Below are 14,231 nucleotides of genomic sequence, written 5' to 3' on the forward strand. Positions count from 1 at the left end.
TTTTTTTTAATGGTTGTTGGCTAGTGTTATGTATGTATGTGCACTATATGCAAATGGTAGTTCTGATAGTATATGTTCATAATAACTAATATACTGATATCAGACTAGCTCAAAATTGGTCTTATTGTACATATATGAATACTTTATAAGATATGTATTGAAATATTATTTGAGTTAAGGAAAATTGTTACTGTAGAGTGTAGATGTTTGATTGATTATTGAAAAAAAAATTCCTTCTGACAACCATTAATAATTTTTACTGCTTTTTATTAATCTTCATAAAAATTCACAAGTCACCATGGTTACCATCTTCCAGCCACAAAACAAATATTATCAGTGATTTTAAAATACATCAATAAATATTATCAGTGATTTTAAAATACATCAATAAATATTATCAGTGATTTTAAAATACATCAAATAAACTCTCTCGCTGCATTCACGAAATCATTGCTTATTTACATTCGCCAGCCAAAGAGTAGATTAAAAAAAAGCTGTTCTCCACAAGCCTGAAACAAAAAAGAAATCAAAGTTAAATGATTTATATTGTGCTAAAGAGAAATGAAACTGATAAATAAATGTATCAAAGAAAAAAGTTATGCATACCAGAATGATAAATTAATTTCAAAACCATTTTAGTTAGAAATTTGATACATTAAATATTTTGGTATATTCTCATTTATGTACTACAATTAACATTTTTCTTTGTCCTTTCAAATAGATATTTTTTCCAAATACTTTTTGACAAAAACTCATTTATGTGAAAAAAAATTATATGAAAAACATAATTCTATTGCTCTTGTGCCCATTATTGCAGAAAAACTAGGTATTTAACAATCCAAGTAACTACACAATTTTAGAAGTTTATTTCTCAGGGCCTCAAGTGATGTAATTGCTTGTTATTAGCTTAAGCAAATCTAGGCTTTGACTCAAGCAAAATGTTTACAAGTTGAATTAATTTCACGTAATGCATGTCACATAAGCAGTTAATTTTTTTTTTTTTTTTTTTTTTAAGTATCTAACCAAAGTCTTTGGGGAGAGTATTAGTAGGTAGGTTACCAAAATTTGTAAGATTCTATATATATCCTATATGTTCATATTTTAGTTGTATCAACAAAATGCCTACACAAGAATAGATGTCAGCATGTTATTTTGCAGCAGTCGATGGCATTACTTCATAGTACAGTTGTGAAATCACTACAAAATGTGTCGGATGTATATTGCAATGATTTACAATTATTATCGGTAATCGCATAACTGCAGAGTTCAGAGCGTGTTAGAAAATTAAAATATACCACACATTGTTCTTTTTTTGTTTCTAATAATATTAGTTTATATTCCTACAAAGATGGATTCAGAAATTTCCTAGAGTAACAACTTTTCCACACAAACCAAATTTGATAAATAGTAATTCTTAGTACTATGTACTTCGCCAAATAAATTATTTTTAAAGTCTAGGTAAACTTACCTAAAGAATAATTGCTTACACCATTTTACAGTAGTTATGAAGAAGTTACCTTTCCCTAACCATTTTCATGATTTAACAGCACTTATGTAACTAACCTAACCAAGTATTGCAACTGTGAACTACAGTATAACCCTGTAATTGTTTTCAAGTGAGCATGCGGAAAAAAACATAAGCAGTCGATGGAAATTTAGCCATTCCAGTGTTTTAACGTTTTACCAATGGATTCATTAAGAAAATATAATGTTAAAAACCATTGATCAGTACCCTTGATGCTTGAATTTGCTTAACCAATCCAACAATTATACAACTTCATTGTGCATCAATAAAGTAAATCAATCATCAATACAGTAAACGTCTTCGATTATACTGCACTAATTCCCAAATATATTTTTAAAAAATTGAAATAAATTGTTTAACAGTAGTTTAATGTTAAAGTAGGTAAGTATAAACAATACAAAATTTGTAAAATCATGTGAATGGTTGGTTAGCTAAATTTAAAAAAAGTAATTTTCTTTTGTTGCTGCTTATCCATAAATTAAATTATAAAATTTTGAAAATACCGCTTCAGACACTAAAAACCTTCCTCTATTAAAACTGTAAACAGCTTTTCTTAATTCCTACTGGTTTTCAAGAAATCACATTTTGCAGGTCACGCTAGATAGCTTATGCAGTGAAGCAGCTGTTACCATTTTCCCCTCTAATTGCATAGCAGATCCTGTGGTTTTCCATATATATAAGAATGTATATATTTTTTATTTGAATATTATAACCTAATGAAACGTAAATAATAGTTTTAAAAAAAGTTACGAGTCTCTAATGTGTATCCAAACCAAAACGCCAACCCTTGACAGGGATTTTTTATAGCAGTATGGAGGCGCAAAGCGCAGATTAGTTACCTGCAATAGCACGTAACCTGACGTATAAAAGGAATCATTTGTTACAAAATGAAAATTTATTTTATATGTCAGGTTATGTGTTGTCTCACGTAAAAAATCAGAATTTTGCACCTATAAACTGCTAAAAAATATCGCTCTCAAGGACTGATGCTTTGGGTTTGGAATGCACAATAAGGAGTCACATAACTTTTTTAATGTGTTAATTTATGTTACTGCATTGCAATATCCAAATAAAAAATAGACAATTTGTGTATGAAAAACAACAAGATCTGCAACTCAATTAAAGAACAACATGGTGACAGGCCCTTTACTGCACAGGTAATGTAATGTAACCTATAAACAGTGATTTCTCAAAAACCAGTCTGAATTTAGAAAAAACTTTTTTCAGAGTAAATACAGGTACATATTTAAAGTTAAAAAAAAAGTGTCCAAAGTTTATTTTGCATACAAAAAGCAGCAATGTGAGATAATAACCTAAAAAATCACTGTAAAATGTATATTGGTTGGTTAGATTAGGTTAGTAACATCCAACCGTTCAATTGATTTTACAGAATTTTTAATTGGTGCTATTCCAAGCTAACCAAATGTAAATTCCACTGTACTTAGAATCACTGTACGTATAATGTTACTAACCTAACAAATTTCACTGTATTTTTAATCCAGCTAACCCAAGGGCAGTATCTCAATATTACAGATTTGTAATAAATAATCCTAACCTATCCACATGTTAAACATGATAAACTACTTGCAGTATCAAACAACCCTCATAGAGAATAATAATTTTAAACATGTCAGGAAGTAAAAAACACTTTAGGAATTTATAATTTTTCCTGCAATACCCCAAATTATATTAAGTGCACTCACCTGAATGTAATTCAGCTCTGGTAACAATCATTTTAAAATACTTTTACTTAAATGCGGTTAACTGCTACACACCACCAGAAAACATTTCTTATGATTTTATATTTTATACGTTGTGCGCTCATGAACATAAGATGAAATCTCCACACGCTACCTAAAATTTAAAAAGATAAGCCTATAGTGTACAAAAATTTATATAAGAAATGATTACTTGCCAAGAATAACACAAGCAATGTTAACTTGTAAACGGACAAAACTAATCTCCTAACAAATCAAACAGAAATAGCTCAATAACTTACCTGAAAATCTCATAATTAGTAAAAGGAAATATTTGTGTACATGTGTTTTACTCTTAAAAAAATATAAAATAACATTAGTCAACAATTTTTTGATCAATATTGCAATGTTTGTTTTGAACGTACAGATAAAAAAAAAAAAAAAAACCGAACATGTACGAACCAGCCCGAAGGGCATGTCGATCTATGGGGGTGAACCGCATTGAAGTAAAATAAAATAGTCGGTATGGTATTTAGTTATGTGTTTTTTGTTTGCAAGAATTATATTGAACAAGTCTTCCGTTAAGAACGTGTAAATTTCACAACTTTGTGCCTTTTGGGCACGTAAATAAAAGCTATACTGCGTTTATGTTTCGCCGCGAGCAATCTGCATATGAAGGTAAGCAAATATTTGAGGTAAGTTATGTCTGGATGAAAAAAGATGTGCTTGTTTGTTTTTATCGGTTTGATATCACAGTAACTATACTATTTAGTTTGTGAATGTTGTTGATTCTCGGATTAATGGAAATTAGGCGAATAATAACTAAAGTGAAGTTGAGGTCATGACCTCACTTTACCTTACTTCACTTTACCTGCAGGTAAGCTTTGTACTTCAATTACAGATTTACTTGTTAATATAGCAAGCATAACATAAACAACCTTTCGCTTGGTTATTATTCGACTGATTTCTCGGGATATGCGACAGTCTTTCCAAGCTTAACGTAAATTTTATTCATGCCACTAATACAATTTACATACCATATTCCATTATCAGTTACAGCAAGTCCGAATTTAAAATTTACGGACACAAAACATTGGTGATTTACTAAGATATTTAAGAGAAAAATAATTGTTTTTTCAACTTTTCATCGCTTCACTGTGAAATTTGGTTTTCAAAACTATGAGTGTAGTGAGCTTGTATGGTGCACCCATCTACTTGCAGCATTTGTGCTTGTTTAGAAATTTGAAATAGGGATAAAATGTGGTAGGTAAATGGTTGTTCCTTTTGTGCTTAATCTTCAAGCACTATGTGAAGCAAAAATTAAATAATTAGATCAATGCCATTGGATGTGTAGTTTAAAGGGGCGGTTCTTAACTAAACGATTTTACTATTTTTTTTTGTAGTTAGCCTAACTCAACTGACTATTTTAATATCTCAATCGTTGTAATGTAACTAACCTAACCAACTGTCCACACCCACTATTTAAGTATTTTAAACGCAGCTTACTAAATATAACCTAACCAACCATTTTCACAGTATCAAAATTCTTGACATATTTTTTAAAAATTATGTTATTGTAGTATACTGTTTTAACATGTAGAAACGTTAGGTTAGCTACATTAAAATTACTGTGAAATGGAGTGAATGATTGGTTAGGTTAGTTTTATGTGTATGTTGCAGAACTATTAGTTATTAAAATGGAAACGGGACAAACAAAATAATTCAAATTTTCAACCACATGGTTGCCTTCATAAGAGTGGAGAATACACCATGTAGATATGTGTAAAGGTTTTAAGTTGGATTTTTTATATTTAATTTACTTATTTATTATGCTGTAAGTGATGGCCTCAATTTAATTATTTGTTTATTAAATTGAAATCTCATTGCAAAGTACCACACTTAATTAAAACATATATTCTATATCCATGTAATATGTTTTAAAATTGTGAACTTTTATAATGAAGTACCAAAGCTGTATTTTTTATGTTTCAATGGAATTTCACTGAAGTCAAAACATATGTTTTAGAGAAGTAATATAAGCAATTGTAACTATCACGTTTTAAAATTACTAGCTGATTGTTTTTAAATATATCAAATTGTGCTGAAAAATCAGTGAAATAATATGTGTATTTGTATTACTAAGCCTGCACTAGAATTAATTTGTCCCTTGGCATGTAGTGTCTCTTGCTCCTGCCCTCTCTGTCGTCGCCAGGTGCTCAGAGGCAGGGAATGCTACAATTGATATGTCCATAAATTTGTCCCTATTTTTCATTTTCAACACTGATTACTTTCCTGCATTTCATAACATTTTTTTCTGAGGTCTCAAATATAGTTATTTTAAATTTTATAAGGCAAAAAAATTAAATTCCAATTGCAATATTGAACTTTTCCTATAGACATCACATAAGGATTAGTTAATTAGCTATTATTTGCTTTAAAAAATCAGCAATGAATGTTTTTTTTTAAATAATACATACCTCCAATATGTTTTGGTTGACCTTTGATGTGAGAAGGTAACGAAAGCCAATAGAATTAAGTGTATGTGACAACTCAATGATTGATGTTATCATTACTCTTATTCCACAGGCTGTTGATGGTGAAAGAAACAATTCTGGCTGATATTTGGTGGATAATTCCCATGTGTCAATATACTCCAAGAAACCAAGAAATGTCTACATAAGAAATGATCATTAAGTATTTTTCATGTTCCAATACAGGAAAATCTTTATTGTTAAGTGCAGATTATGAATAGATGCAAATATTTCTTTTAATGTTAAATTATTACTGTATTGTTTTTATATCAGTTATTATAAAAATTAACTAAACAAATAATTCTGAGTAGCCTATTTGTTATGTACAGACATAATATTGAAATATTTCAAAATTTAGAGTTTTACCTTTTCATCATCTGATCCAACAGTCAGGCCTTTCCATGGTTTGTTGTTGTCTAGTATGGAATAAACTTGTGCAACTTTTTCTATGTAATTTACGGTGCCAGAAATATTTTCTATACCAGGCTTGTTACTGTAAAACTTCAAAGCTGCAGCTGTTTCCATTGTGAAAAGCTACAAGCATGAAAATTTCATTATAATTTTTACAGCAATAAGAAATTATTTTTTTTTAAGGTGAGTTTCATGTAAGTTTCTAACCAGTTTTAATCATGTAATTACCCTCAATGTATTGTGTTTGTGTGATAAGTAAATTAAATTATTAAGCTAGGTTGTTTGTATAAAAAAATGTTAAATATAAAACTATACTGGTGACATACAATTTATTAATTTTTTTAGTTCTTAAATATAATGTTTTCATCAGTGATTATTGGATTATTTCAGTTAATGCATATGCCCAATACAAATAACTTAATAATTTAACGTCTGGTGTAGCCTAGTAAGTTGAATTTTAATTTGTAGTAGTATCAAAATAATTAAGTAAAACTTTTGTTGTCTCCCCATGTTACAAATATAAATAATTAATGGTAAAAAATAAACTGTCTATAAAATTATTTTTGTGTACTTATTTAATAAAACAAGTATATATATTTAATTTACAAAATAATTTTTATGTGCTGTGTGCACAGGATGTGAATAAATTGGCAGAGTCCATATTTCCCATATCATTCCCAAAAATGCTCTTGGAAGCAAAAGAAAATTGTGTTCATAAATTCATTAGTGCCACTGGTAGTTATTCGGTAAAGAAAACAATGACAAGTACCATTATCGCTTAAATTTTGATGTGTGTAACTTTTATTATGAATAACTGCATTATGGAAATTACATAATTTGTACAGCAATTTGTAGTTACCTGCTACATGAGAGTAACACTTATTTTCTGGAAATTATTTGGCTGTACATGTTTATATGTTTAATTTGGGGCCATTCTTTGTAAACCATTGTGTGATAAAATAGGATTTTCTAAGCCCAGTGTAAATGAATTTTTCAGATTGAAATTAAAATTCCCTTAAAGCTTTACTTAACAGTGATTAAATTAACTCACATAGGTTTTGTTTTATTGAAAAGCAAATACTTTGAAAATTATTATTCCTATTGTTATACATTCAAAATATTTAAAAGAATTTCATCTGTAATGTGTTATATTTCATTTTTTTTTTTTTTTTTAATTTTTTTCTTCTGAATTGTGCTGGTGCCCAAGTTTTAATAAACATTGCAAATTATACTGCAATAAGGTAATTTTAAACAGACAATTATAGTCAAGTCTTTAAGTGAACATAGATTAACTGAATTTCATGTTACGATTCTCAATTCTATACCTTTAATAATAAAACTTAAATGTATTTCTTTCAATTTTATGTTTTACTTAAAAGATATGAAATAAAATATCATGTGATGCCTGCCCTGCAAATAGAGCACTTTTCTGCCATAATTGTTTTACAGCAGATCCAATGTTCCTGAAGAGCCAAAAAATTGCGGATAAAAAAAAAGGCAAGTTAATTTCCCCTGCCATGAAGAAAAAAAAATATTTTGTAGGACTTAATGCAAAAAAACTATCATAATGCACACACAAAATTCACAGCTATGCTATGCTGTAGAATAAAATCAAGTAATTATCTTACAAACCACTTTACTACTGTATGGTAAAAATTTTTCATTAAAAGTAAAAATGCCATCAGCAACTGTAAATTGTTTTAAGTGCGATTTTGGTTACTTTGAAATTTTAAATTTAAATGGTCGTAACTGCAGCAAGTATTGTATTTGATTCAAAAATGAACTTACACTCATCTCTAGTTTTCTTCTGTATGGCTTGCGCTGTGTCAAGTATGAAGGAAAGTTTGGATAAATAGTTGGCACTGCAGATTTTGTTAAAGTTACTTTACCTCTTGGTATCTTGATGGTTTCACCTTGAACTTCGTGAACATAATTTCTTAATATCATTTGTTCCTGAAATGTGTATACATAGTTGCTAATTACTTGACAGATTACCGCTGTAATAACAGCTGTGTTCAACATGTATGCCACATGCCACTTCATGTCCTGTAACACTTTGTGCTCTTTAAAAACTGTGCATAGTTGAATTTGAGCACATTATTGTTCGAGCTAAGTGGTTGTTAATGGATTTTCTCATTTTCAACCCAATCCACAATAATAAGCCCTCATTTGTTGTATTCAAATATAAGTATAAAAATAAAAATGTTGAGTAACATTACAGTCAACCCTAACAAGAATTAAATAGTTATCTCATTTTGTATTGTAAGTTTGGAACACTTAAATCACTTCATTCATTCACACACACACACACACATATGTTTTTTTTAAAATCAATTGTGCTTTTTGTTCATCAATATTTTTTGCATGAATTTATTTAAACCAATATAATATTTAAAATCAAAATGCAATTAAGGTAATAAAGGGATTTTGAATGAGCTTCAAATAGTCATTGACTTCAAATGAATTTAAATATTAAATAATGTACCTACAGCACGCATTGATATATTTTTCAGTTGGTTGGAGCGAACTCAGGGCAGTTGGAAAGTAAATTATTATCTTTATACACTTGTGGTTGGGCTTTCACCTGTTGGCAAGGAGCTCCCCTCTAGCTCTACCAATTTCTGAAGTCCGTCCCTCCTCTCCCATTCAGTACCCTTCCCTCAAGCCCATTCCACTCTCGCCCTGTCCTCACCAGAAACACCTGCTTTCCTGGTTCAGTTCGTCTCCACTCCCTCTGGGTCTTGCACTGGTGATCCCTGCTCCCTCTGTACACCCCTCGGGTCAGCCTATCTCCCGGATTTCCCCAGCCCCTCTACCCAATTACTATTTTATATGACCTCACTCGTTAAATCTATTTTTCCTACTTTATATTAAACTGAGGATCTTGTGTACTAAGTCACGTGCATTTAGATTTTCCTAGTTGTGAAATGAAATTGTACAGGTCTATAAATATATCATCTTGGGACATCTGGCTTCCACAATGTGTTTTTTTACGTTCCTTAATACACAGTGTATGTTCTCTGTGTTGTGTCTATTGGAAGATTGAGCAACAATTTAGATTGAATTGTTATTAATGCCAACAAAGTTTCAAAGTGCTGTTAACTTTCTCTAGTAAGCGCAATTGCATTTAAATTTAAATTAACACACATGTAGTTCTGGTGAAAACTTTTTCAATTAGAATATTTTGATTTAATTGGTTATCTAAAAAAAAATGTGTTAAATATAGTCAACAGATTGGAATCCTTGAGCAAAATGATAACCTGAATGAAAATTGCAACAAAAGAAATATTACTTAGTGGTAAGTAGTATTATGGCAAACTAAAAGGCTATTTGAAAAAATTACACTACTTAAATGATTTTCGATAAAATATAAATAATTTTATTTAAATTTTCCAAGAGCAAATTTTATATTTAAAGTACCTATTACAATTATCAACAGCCCAAAACGTACTGAAAATATGAATGCCAATTTTTTTTTTTTAAATTTTGGGGTTATTGGCATACATAAGATGTAACCTGAAGTTTTTTTTTTATTATACAGAAGCGAACACGAACCTTAACATAAACAAAAAGATCATAATGCATGTTGTAATACCATTTTTATATCTGGTTTGATACAAACGAACTCATCCTACTACAGAGCCTAACGTGACTATCAAGCTGGAAGTCGGGATGGAATTGGTTAGGATAAACAATTTATTTTCACGAACCTCGAAATTTATTTCACATACATTATCAGTTTTCCTCAAATCTCTATCACTCCTTGGGATCCTTCTGTTCCATAATTCTCTTTTTTTTTCGTCTGCAGGAGCCTTAAATACGTTAATGCTTGCGTCGTACTTTCTCTACTACATCCAGTTTTGCAACCGGGCACAAAACAACACTTAGGCATATTGAAAAACTAAATTAAAAACTACTTAAAGATGAAAGTTAAGCTATCCTAATTTTAAATTCAAAACGAACTGAGAAGTTTTACACATATTGTTATTTCACTTTGAAAAATGCAAACGGCCCATTTAAATGCATTGAAACAGATGAAAATGACCCCCTCATGGAACACTACTGCTACCTGGCGGAGAAACCAAATAGTGTGCCAAACTTATAACATTGATCTTCCCAACCTGTAGTAGAATTAACCTTAGTATGGGTCTTGGCTTGGACAGCCTAAGTTTCACCCCTATAGATCGACATGCACGAACAGTTCCGAAGTATGTCGCTCGATCGGGTAACTTCGGTAGTAGAAAAGCGCGGGCTATAGCTACAGCTTTTGAACGTGAACAATGATATCGTTTTTTGATCTAGCAAGAGATAAATTGCAAAATTGTACCAAAAGTGATAAAGATAACACTATTCCGGGATATGTAGACAGTGAAATCGGTTATAACAATTTCTTTGATGCCTTAAAAAGTGCAGGTTACTTGTTCTGTTAGAAGTAGTGCAGCACAGGAGCAATTCAAAATATTAGATTTAAATTTTCTATAGAAGACGAAGCAAGCAACATTAAAATGTTTATCTTGCTTGCTTCAAATCCTCAACCCTTATATCTGTCAATGAAGGAAATTAATTGAGCTTTCAGCTTGGTGACCTCTAGATCATTACAAAAAAATGAATGGCTATAAAATGCTAATGATATGACAGAATGGATGGGTGAAGTAACGTAAGAACTCTGAGAAAACCAACTAACCACTGCAATGTTTGCTATGTTCCCCACTATCAAAAGATCCATTAATGACCCTGTTGAGAATCAAACCCAGATCACTTTGGTGACAGGAAAGTGAGCACTTAAACACAGAGACCTAATGTTTGCCTCTAATGACCACATTTATAAGACCACAAACCTAATGCTTATTACCTTTTCCACCATTAATTTAATTACCTTACCTTTACAGATCTTAAGCAGCAGGTAATGACCAGTATACTGAATGAAGTCTTTGAGATTAAGGGCTTATGTGTAGGAATGTTTGCAATTTTTGAAACAGCCCTTTTCGGAATTTTATTATTCTACTACTGTTAAAAGTCTCTTCTCTACAAATTTGCTTTGTTCTCTGTTACTAATTATTATTAATGTAGGGCATCCTCCATCCATTGCATACCTTTAGTGAACATATTAACATATTATATTTTTATTCTCCTCGCTGGTTCTGTACGTTCAACTACAGCTGATTCAGTTGTCTCTTTATATTTTTAATTATTTATTTGTTTATTTATTTCCATAGTTTTCCATGGCAAACAATGCAAAACTTCAATGCCGTTTATCCAAAAATTGGAAGTATATCATATTTTGAAGGTTTGCTATGTAACAAATCATTAGGTATTTAAAAAATTATTATAATGTTTAAATTCAAGAAAAGTTTTCTGATGTATGTTCTGAGAAAAAGAAACATTTATGGAAGCTTACTGTAACACCAAAAATGAAGTATGATGTTACTGATATCATTTGTGTTTGATTTAATTAATTATTAGTGTTAAAAGTGCATTTGCAGTGCTAATTTCTGATCCCGTTCACATACAAGCATAAGTGTGATAACTAAAATGAAGTATGGCAATTTAAGAGTTAAATGTTATGTTTAATCTCTTTCCCTAACGGTTTGATGAATATTTTAAGTGCAAATGTGCAGTTTGTAGTTATTATGTTAGATCTAATTCATATTATACAGGCTAATGTGCATTGTTTTATGAAGAATATTGTTGTAACAAACTGTCAGATTAAATTGTTTTGTTCCAAAATAGAGCAATGCTCTTTGGAACATTGCAGAAAATAAAATTTTAAGAATTACAAAGTCTAGCACAAATATTAATGTAAATCAGCTCCAAGACTTAAGTTGTAAATGTGAAATTAGGCCTATGTGATTACAATCTTATGGCATTAAAGGTCTAGTAAGCCTACCTACATTTGTATTTTAAATAATCCAAGTTCATAAACATTTAAAGAAATTGCTGCAAATATTTCAGTTCAATGAACTGATTCAAATAATAAATTATAGGTTGAAAGATAATCTAGTAATGAAGCCAATAGTATTATTAATTAAAATCTTGTCTGTAATCTCAGAAGTCAGAGAAGTTGAATCAATCATGCAAAACCCAGAGCTGGTAGGCAATAATTTTTTTAATTTACTAATCATTTTCGGGATTTTTTTTTATCAAAGATTGATTAATTTACATTGATTGATACCAAACATATACAAGAACTTCAGAATACAGATTTTCCTTCATATCGAAATATTGTTATTTAAAAAAAATTATTTTCTTTTATTGATAATACACTTATTGGAATTGGCTCTAGAATATAATAGTGAATAATCTGTACTTGTCTATGATTTGTTTTTTTTTATGTAAGTGTATAGTGTTTTTTTTTTAATGGTTGTTGGCTAGTGTTATGTATGTATGTGCACTATATGCAAATGGTAGTTCTGATAGTATATGTTCATAATAACTAATATACTGATATCAGACTAGCTCAAAATTGGTCTTATTGTACATATATGAATACTTTATAAGATATGTATTGAAATATTATTTGAGTTAAGGAAAATTGTTACTGTAGAGTGTAGATGATTGATTGATTATTGAAAAAAAAATTCCTTCTGACAACCATTAATAATTTTTACTGCTTTTTATTAATCTTCATAAAAATTCACAAGTCACCATGGTTACCATCTTCCAGCCACAAAACAAATATTATCAGTAATTTTAAAATACATCAATAAATATTATCAGTGATTTTAAAATACATCAATAAATATTATCAGTGATTTTAAAATACATCAAATAAACTCGCTGCATTCATTAAATCATTGTTTATTTACATTGGCCAGCCAAACAGTAGATAAAAAAAAGCTGTTCTCCACAAGCCTGAAACAAAAAAGAAATCAAAGTTAAATGATAGATATTGTACTAAAGAGAAATGAAACTGATAAATAAATGTATCAAAGAAAAAAGTTATGCATACGAGAATGATAAATTAATTTCAAAACCATTTTAGTTAGAAATTTGATACATTCAATATTTTGGTAAATTCTCATTTATGTACTACAATTAACATTTTTCTTTGTCCTTTCAAACAGATATTTTTTTCCAAATACTTTTTGACAAAAACTCATTTATGTGAAAAAAATTATATGAAAAACATAATTCTATTGCTCTTGTGCCCATTATTGCAGAAAAACTAGGTATTTAACAATCCAAGTAACTACACAATTTCAGAAGTATGTTTCTCAGGGCCTCAAGTGATGTAATTGCTTGTTATTAGCTTAAGCAAATCTAGGCTTTGACTCAAGCAAAATGTTTACAAGTTGAATTAATTTCACGTAATGCATGTCACATAAGCAGTTTTTTTTTTTTTTTTTTTAGTATCTAACCAAAGTCTTCGGGGAGAGTATTAGTAGGTAGGTTATCAAAATTTGTAAGATTCTATATATATATCCTATATGGTCATATTTTAGTCGTATCAACAAAATGCCTACACGAGAATAGATGTCAGCATGTTATTTTGCAGCAGTCGATGGCATTACTTCATAGTACAGTTGTGAAATCACTACAAAATGTGTCGGATGTATATTGCAATGATTTACAATTATTATCGGTAATCGCATAACTGCAGAGTTCAGAGGGTGTTAGAAAATTAAAATATACCACACATTGTTTTTTTTTGTTTCTAATAATATTAGTTTATATTCCTACAAAGATGGATTCAGAAATTTCCTAGAGTAACAACTTTTCCACACAAACCAAATTTGATAAATAGTAATTCTTAGTACTATGTACTTCGCCAAATAAATTATTTTTAAAGTCTAGGTAAAACTTACCTAAAGAATAATTGCTTACACCATTTTACAGTAGTTATGAAGAAGTTACCTTTCCCTAACCATTTTCATGATTTAACAGCACTTATGTAACTAACCTAACCAAGTATTGCAACTGTGAACTACAGTATAACCCTGTAATTGTTTTCAAGTGAGCATGCGGAAAAAAACATAAGCAGTCGATGGAAATTTAGCCATTCCAGTGTTTTAACGTTTTACCAATGGACTCATTAAGAAAATATAATGTTAAAAACCATTGATCAGT

The 14,231-nt window shown here is 29.8% G+C and overlaps 2 long non-coding RNA genes across 2 annotated transcripts; one reads left to right on the forward strand and one right to left on the reverse strand.

Moving 5' to 3' along the window:
- Positions 1–250: 250 nt before the first annotated feature.
- On the reverse strand, positions 251–3,700 carry LOC134546169 (uncharacterized). The gene is made up of 2 exons (XR_010079087.1): positions 3,229–3,700; positions 251–509 (listed from the first exon to the last, which is right to left on the reverse strand). It is a non-coding gene; the product is annotated as an uncharacterized LOC134546169 (long non-coding RNA).
- A 4-nt stretch (positions 3,701–3,704) lies between these two features.
- On the forward strand, positions 3,705–6,724 carry LOC134546168 (uncharacterized). Its single transcript, XR_010079086.1, has 2 exons — positions 3,705–3,900; positions 5,809–6,724. It is a non-coding gene; the product is annotated as an uncharacterized LOC134546168 (long non-coding RNA).
- Positions 6,725–14,231: the final 7,507 nt, after the last annotated feature.

Source organism: Bacillus rossius, chromosome 1 (assembly GCF_032445375.1).
Source record: "Bacillus rossius redtenbacheri isolate Brsri chromosome 1, Brsri_v3, whole genome shotgun sequence".
NCBI lineage: Eukaryota > Metazoa > Arthropoda > Insecta > Phasmatodea > Bacillidae > Bacillus > Bacillus rossius.